Here is a 7,001-nt window from a genome sequence, read left to right as displayed (position 1 = left end):
TGCCTAGCTTCCACATGCAAACATTCGAAGAAGCTTTCTACACCGGCTTTTTCACCCACGAAAGCAAAATATTCGGCCCAACCTTGACCATCGGCAACCTGCGATACGAATCACATTTGCAGATGCTCAAGACGACAGGACTTTATTGACCAAGCATAAAGGTCATGTCAGGGACGACATAAACGCGGAGGGGGGGAGTGTTGAGCCAGCAGAGGATCACACCCACATTTTTGCTCACACTCATCATTTTTGTAACCATTGATTGTAATAAATGTCTTTCCGACATTGATTTTGAATTGAGCCATTCATTAAGTAACGGGACTCAATTGAGTTTCCAGCTTGTAATCCCGAAGTAATTTCACTTGCTGATGTAATTAGTTAGAGATGTTCTCACCTCCAAGGCTGAGATATATAAGCCAAAGTTTTGTAACCTAAAGGAGATTCAATTATTAATCAAAGTGAGTTTTTGAGCGCGGTGACTGTGTCTGAGAGAGAGAGAGAGAGAGAGAGAGAGAGAGAGAGAGAGAGAGAGAGAGAGAGAGAGAGAGAGTCTTATCTTCTTGCTACGCGAGCTACGGGGCCGCCATTGGAGAAGCGACACCGCCATTGTGTTAGCAACGGTGAGAGCTACGCACAGATACCAAGAGTGCGCGCTATCGGCTTCTACGTGTGGTAAGTTCCTACGAGCTTCGGTGTGAGTTTTCTTCCAACTCGTGTGTCGGAATAGAGCGTGCAGCATATCTATAGAACCACAACGAGTAGAGCTACACATTAGTACCATCGGGGTCAAGTTTCGGTCACCTGTATTTTTCGGCCTGTCTTCATACACGTTTGCCGCACGGAGTGGTTATAGGTTGATTTTGCAGTTCAAGTCTTTAGGGTGTTGTTCTTACCTAGTGTATAGACTTCCCCTTGAGTTTGAGATCGATTCAATGATTCTAGATCCTGTTTCGTATAGCATTCGTTCATAGTACGGATTTCGATCACTTGCGTATTTTAGAACTTAGATTTGATTTCCTTAGTAGTGATTGTCATTAGAAGGTCGAGTAGGTGATTTGACACCCACCTAGTTGTTTCCATGCGCCTGCGGGTCAAGCTCCGTCCTCGTCTGACAAATTTTGTTGTTGGTTGAGTTCTCGCTATTTAGCTTCCGCTAGCGGCGTAACCGCCCTAACAAATAGGATTTATTTTTTTGCAGTGAGAAATTTTGTGATTGTTTTGTGAAGTTAGTGGGTGATTATTTCCTGGATCGTGCTATAACGGGATTGATCATGTGGGGGGGGGGGGGGGGGGGTCTCAAAATCATGACTCATTACCAGTAGTGTGGTTATATTTTGGAAGAAATTTTACAAATTCGTTGAACTTCCAAGCGGGACCAAATTTTTGAGCGAAGGCTATTATGGCATGGTAGTGCTCTGTGTGTGTGTGTGTGTGTGTGTGTGTGTGTGGTGCGTGCGCACGTGCACCTCATTAGTTGAAATCTGCCATTGTTGCTTTGTCCATTGTATTCTATGTTATCCCCTCATCTCTTCCATCTTCAAAGCAATTTTGTGTCATCCCCTTGCCTCTTCCATCTTCGTTGCAACATTTTAGATCGACCTTGCTCTCTTTCTCTAGTTCTTCCTTGTCTTTGTGAAGGTCACCCTCTCCTTTCTCGGCTCCTCGACTTATTTCAACCACCTCATAGATATGCGCGTTCCTGTCTCCTCTAGGCTCTAGATTCCACAACATGGGAGTTCTTAGGGTAGCTTGGCTTCTTGTTCCTGTGTGCTTGAGCTCTTGGTGCCTTGCATCTCTATTCCTGCCTAGATGGTAAAGTCCTCCCACTTTTTTCTCTTTGCAATCCTATAGAGATCTTCTCTTCTGTGTTGTCCAAGGTAATAGAGGTCTCATTGAGGCAGGAGAAAACTGCCATGCCTTCTTTCTTGCACATCACAATCGTCATCGATGAGCTTCAAAGTTGGATCTCAGCCTTGACAACCTATCAGTAGAACCCCTTGTCAAATGATGTCTGGTCCATGTTGCATTATCTGTAAGGTAGCCTAGGGGTGTGTTTATGGTATGTTGATACGTAGTTCTACGCTTCCAATTGTGCATGGATGAAGTTAGGGAAGATGTTTTAGTATGTAGACATCACTTTGCATGATGGAGATATCACCACCCAATTAGTGTGTAGATATCATTGCATGATGGAGGTATCACCACCCCTGTATGATTGGTTTGTAGTCAAGGAAGGATTGCTGCTATGAGGATCCTCTGACTATGCTTGATGACAGTTTGAATGAATAATACTATTGGAGATGCTTTTTGTGTATTAATACCTTCTCATTCTCATCATTGATTGTCATTTGCACCCCCTCCATGTAGCATGAGTTTCATTGCAACCCTCCAATCCGCAAGGACTAGCAAGAACCTAAGCAATTGTTCTCACGAGGGTGCTCTAAGGACCTCTATGCTCATTCGGCAAAGCCTTCAATTAATCTCGACAAAAAAATCAAGAAAAACAAATTTTTGATTTGTGAAAATTATAGAGAATTAAAGAAGAAGAATATGTGACATCAAAGTTGGCCAAGCTATCAAAACATAGCTTTTTTGAAGCCACAACAAATTTTACTATCGATTTAACAACTGATTATAGATCGAATTTTTGATTACCACTCAAAAATTGGAAAAAAGAAGTTCAGATGCAAAAGAAAATTCAAATTTTCTCATATATCGACCTGCTCAATCACTCATCGATTTCAACCTCGCCTAAGTGCTGTACTTTTGGAGGGGACGTCATCATTGACCATGGAGCTAAGCACATATTATTTCATTTCTTTCTTTTATTTTCTCATTGTTTTGCATACCAATCTTATACATCTATATATATATAGCTATTTAAATTATTATTTTTAAAGAAGAAAAAAACATGTCAACATGGCCCATCTACCACAGCCACCCTCTATTACTAAACAACTCACAAATTTGCAACAATCACTTGAATATGAATGCATACTAAGACAAGAACTAGAAGATAAGTTGTTGCACATTGCACACATGGAAGTGCACGTGCTCCAAAGCACGACACTTGCATGGCTCAGTCAACTAAATGACTATTTTTAAGATGAAGACTTCCCCGAGCAAGACATGGTCAAGTGTGCAACAAATCACATGAGCGGTAGTGCTGCATTATGGTGGTATGCCACTGAACAACACGGTAAAAGACCTCGCACATGGCCAATGAAACAGCATGGTAGAAGACCTCTACCCAAATTCTTACCCACACAATATAAACCTAAACCACACTGACAATGGAATTTAATTCGACAAGGTAGAAATGAAGATGTACAGGCTTACACTGATCGTTTTTGGAATTGTCTCATTCAGCTTCAAGCTATTGACCATGTCAGTCGCATGAAATTAAAGCGTAAGTATATATCTAGGTTAGCAATACAAATTGGTGTTGAAGTAGACATGTTCTGTCAAAAGCCATTAATTTGGTACTCAATGTGGAGAAAACAAAAGGTGGACATCAACTTCACATTGATTGGTCTACTAACACTAACCGTAACAAGAGAGTTCCTTCCTCTCCCAACTTTGACATGAACAAAAATTAGAGTCGTACTTTCTTCAAGACATGTAGATTTGAAAACTCTACTATATCCTTGCAACATCATGGCAACAACAACAACCACATGCAGCAGAAGGTCAACCAAACTCCTTTAAAAAATCAATGCCCTAATCAACCTTTTAAGGGTAATCAAAAGGTGAAATGTTTCAAATGTTTTCAGTTTGGTCACTATGCATATAAGTGTACAAACAACCCTGCTAAGAGCAACATTCATTCCAATGGCCAACCTAATGAAGTCACATGCAATCGCAACCAAAGATCATTCAACAAAAACCGCCCAAACTATGCACAAATTAACCTCATCGAAGATGCTATTCTCGACGACAATGAAGTATAAGTCAATTATGGGGAGGGCTATGATCCTGAGTATGATGCCAATGACAATCATTTTCCAGGTATTCCTATATCTCCACACACTCTACTCAAAGTGAAAGGCACAATTAAATGTCAAGATATCACAATTCTTTTAGATGATGGTAGTAGCCAGGATTTCATCTCTACATGATTGGTACAACAACTTTCTCCCTCTCAACTCTCTTCATCTCACAAAGTAAGGATTGTCTTTAATAGTCAACCTTTCAATTGTAAAACTCAAGTCACTGTTGAAGTTTGCCAATTGGTGAATTTTTCCACACATGTACATTTATAGTCGCACCACTACATGGTATTAATATGATTTTGGGGATGCGTTTTTGTCATGAATTTAATCCACCAATCAATTACAAAACACTCAATTTGACTCTCGCCCATGAAAACAAAACATACTCCATCCAAGAAATCCTAGGACATAAAAAATGTTCACTATTTTCTCACACTCAAGCCAAACAAGCAATTTGCAAGCAAGGAAAAACACATCTAGTGCTTGTAAACCAACTCTTTGCTCAAACTGAAAATCTTCAGAACTCTTCACACTATGATTTTTGTTAGAATTAGGGTTGCAGGAAAACACACACAACTTGGAGAAAGCTCAAGGTACACAACAGAGAGTGTATTACTTAGTGTGCAATGAAAAGATAAGTTAGCCCTAGAGTGATGGGCGTATATACAATGCATGGGGGGGAAAACCTCCTAGTGAGGGAAAAAATGCCTTGACGGTCCTAAGTGTGTTCACACACATCACTACCACATGTGTATGGTAACAAACCCCCATAGGAGTGATGCGGTGAACGAGAGCTGACACATAGAGTATAGGGAAGTGCCATGCCCTGAGAACATGATCAATTCACAAAGGGGAGTAAGCCCAAAGCTTTGCGGAAAGCTTCAAACTTCTCATGAGACAATGCCTTTGTGAAAAGATCTACAAGGTTTTCCTATGTTGGCACATAAGCCAAGCTGATCTCTCATGCTGAGAGCCTTCCTTTGACATAGTGGTAATGCACCTCAATGTGCTTTGTGCAAGCATGAAAAATTGGGTTCCTCGCAACAACTGCCAATGCAGTCTGACTATCATTGTAGATAGTGTTGGCAGTGTCCTGTTCAACACCCAAATCAGCCATAAGGCGTCTAAGCCATACACACTCGACCGTAGTTGTGTAGACTACCATGTACTCAACCTCACAACTGGAAGTGGCCACATTAGGTTGCTTCTTGCTCAACCACGATATGCATGAACTGCCGAGCATGAAATAAAAACCACTTGTGGACACTCGTGTGTCAAAACAACCTGCCCAATTTGAGTCTAAAAAAGCATGGAAATCTGGATCTTCATAATCTTTTTTTGTTATGTACATAACCCTTTGCAACAAGTCAAGCCTTATAACGATCAATCCCACCATCCGGCTTCCGTATCAACTTGTAAACCCACTTCTTACTAATGGCCTTTTTGCCAGGAGGCAAATCACATAAAGTCCATGTGTCATTTTCTATAAGTGCATCATATTTTGATTGCATGGCAACCATTCGCAATTTTCTAAATTTTGTGCTTCATCAAAAGACAGAGGTTCCTCAACATCACATAAGCTACACACAACCAAAGCATAACAATCTGATGCATAAGATGCATGGCAAGAACTTGAACAAGTACGACTAGACAAAGGTGCATCCAATTTACTGTCATGCAAAGTATGCACCAACCATTTTGGCATTCCTCTAGCCTACTCATTCTCAGCCCTTTACTCATCAAGTACATCGTGCACATATGCATTGGTAATAGGCTGATTTGTAACATTTTCAGAAACCCCCATAGGCTATAGACAAACAACTCAAAATGCGCATGTGCTCAATAGAAGGTTTTTTATCATGCCATGCTTCATATGGAGTCATAGACTGCAAAGCTCTTGTAGGACACCTGTTAAGTACATAAGTGGCACACATGATGGCCTCAAGCCAAAACAAATGCTACAAAGCTTGATTTTTTACCATACATAGTGCCATTTCCATAAGTGACCTATTTTTCCTCTCAGCAATACCATTTTGCTGAGGTGTATATAGAACTGTACATTGGTGTTTTATCTCATGACTAGCCAAAAATGCATATATTCCCTCCCTCAATCAGAATGGAGGGTGCCCATAGTACATTTTGCGACATTTTCAACCACAAACAAAAATTGTTTGAAGCACATAAACACTTTTGACTTTCCTTTAAGCGGATATACCCATGCATTTCATGGAGAAATCATCAATCAAAGTCACAAAGTAAAGGTAATTGCCCAAGGACGGAGTTTGCATGGGCCCACAAACATCACTATGCACAAGCTGCAACCTGCATGTAGCCCTAACTGAACCATCCTTAAGAAACTTTGAACGCTGCATCTTATCCAGAATAAAGCCTTCACAAACACGTTTGATAGGTGCTTCAAGAGGCGACAAAGAAGCAACCATGTCAAATTTTTGCAAACGTAGTAAACTGGTAAAATTCAGATGCCGAAAACGTGCATGCCAAATTTTTGCATCTGAAATAGCCTTAGAATCCACAACTGCATTTGCAAAATTGTACCCACACTTGTCATTCAAAGTGAGCTTATATAGCCATGTCATAAAATGCCAGATGCAACAATTTCATCACTGAAACTGAGATACTATATTGTACATTTGTTATCCACAAATTTGACTACAAGTCCAAGTTTAGTAAGTGCATATATAGACAAAAGTTTCTTCTTGATCCCAAGTATATACAATGCATCAACAAGTGTGAAAGAACTACCATTTGCAGCAGTAAGCACAATCTTTCCAACTCCCTTGACCGGATAAGAGGCATTGTTGGCACAAGTGACTGTATTCCCATGAGGGACATACTCAAGGGATAAACAAATCATGATGTGAAGTGATGTGCTTTGTAGCACCACTGTCAAAATACCACACATGTGAATTTGCAGCAACTGACATGCATGTACCATGGACAACAGGATCATAAGTACACTCTACACTAAAAGCCCACTCTGCATCCACA

This window comes from Adiantum capillus-veneris, chromosome 2 (assembly GCF_014529385.1).
Source record: "Adiantum capillus-veneris isolate H3 chromosome 2, ASM1452938v2, whole genome shotgun sequence".
NCBI lineage: Eukaryota > Viridiplantae > Streptophyta > Polypodiopsida > Polypodiales > Pteridaceae > Adiantum > Adiantum capillus-veneris.
This window is presented reverse-complemented; position numbering follows the sequence as displayed.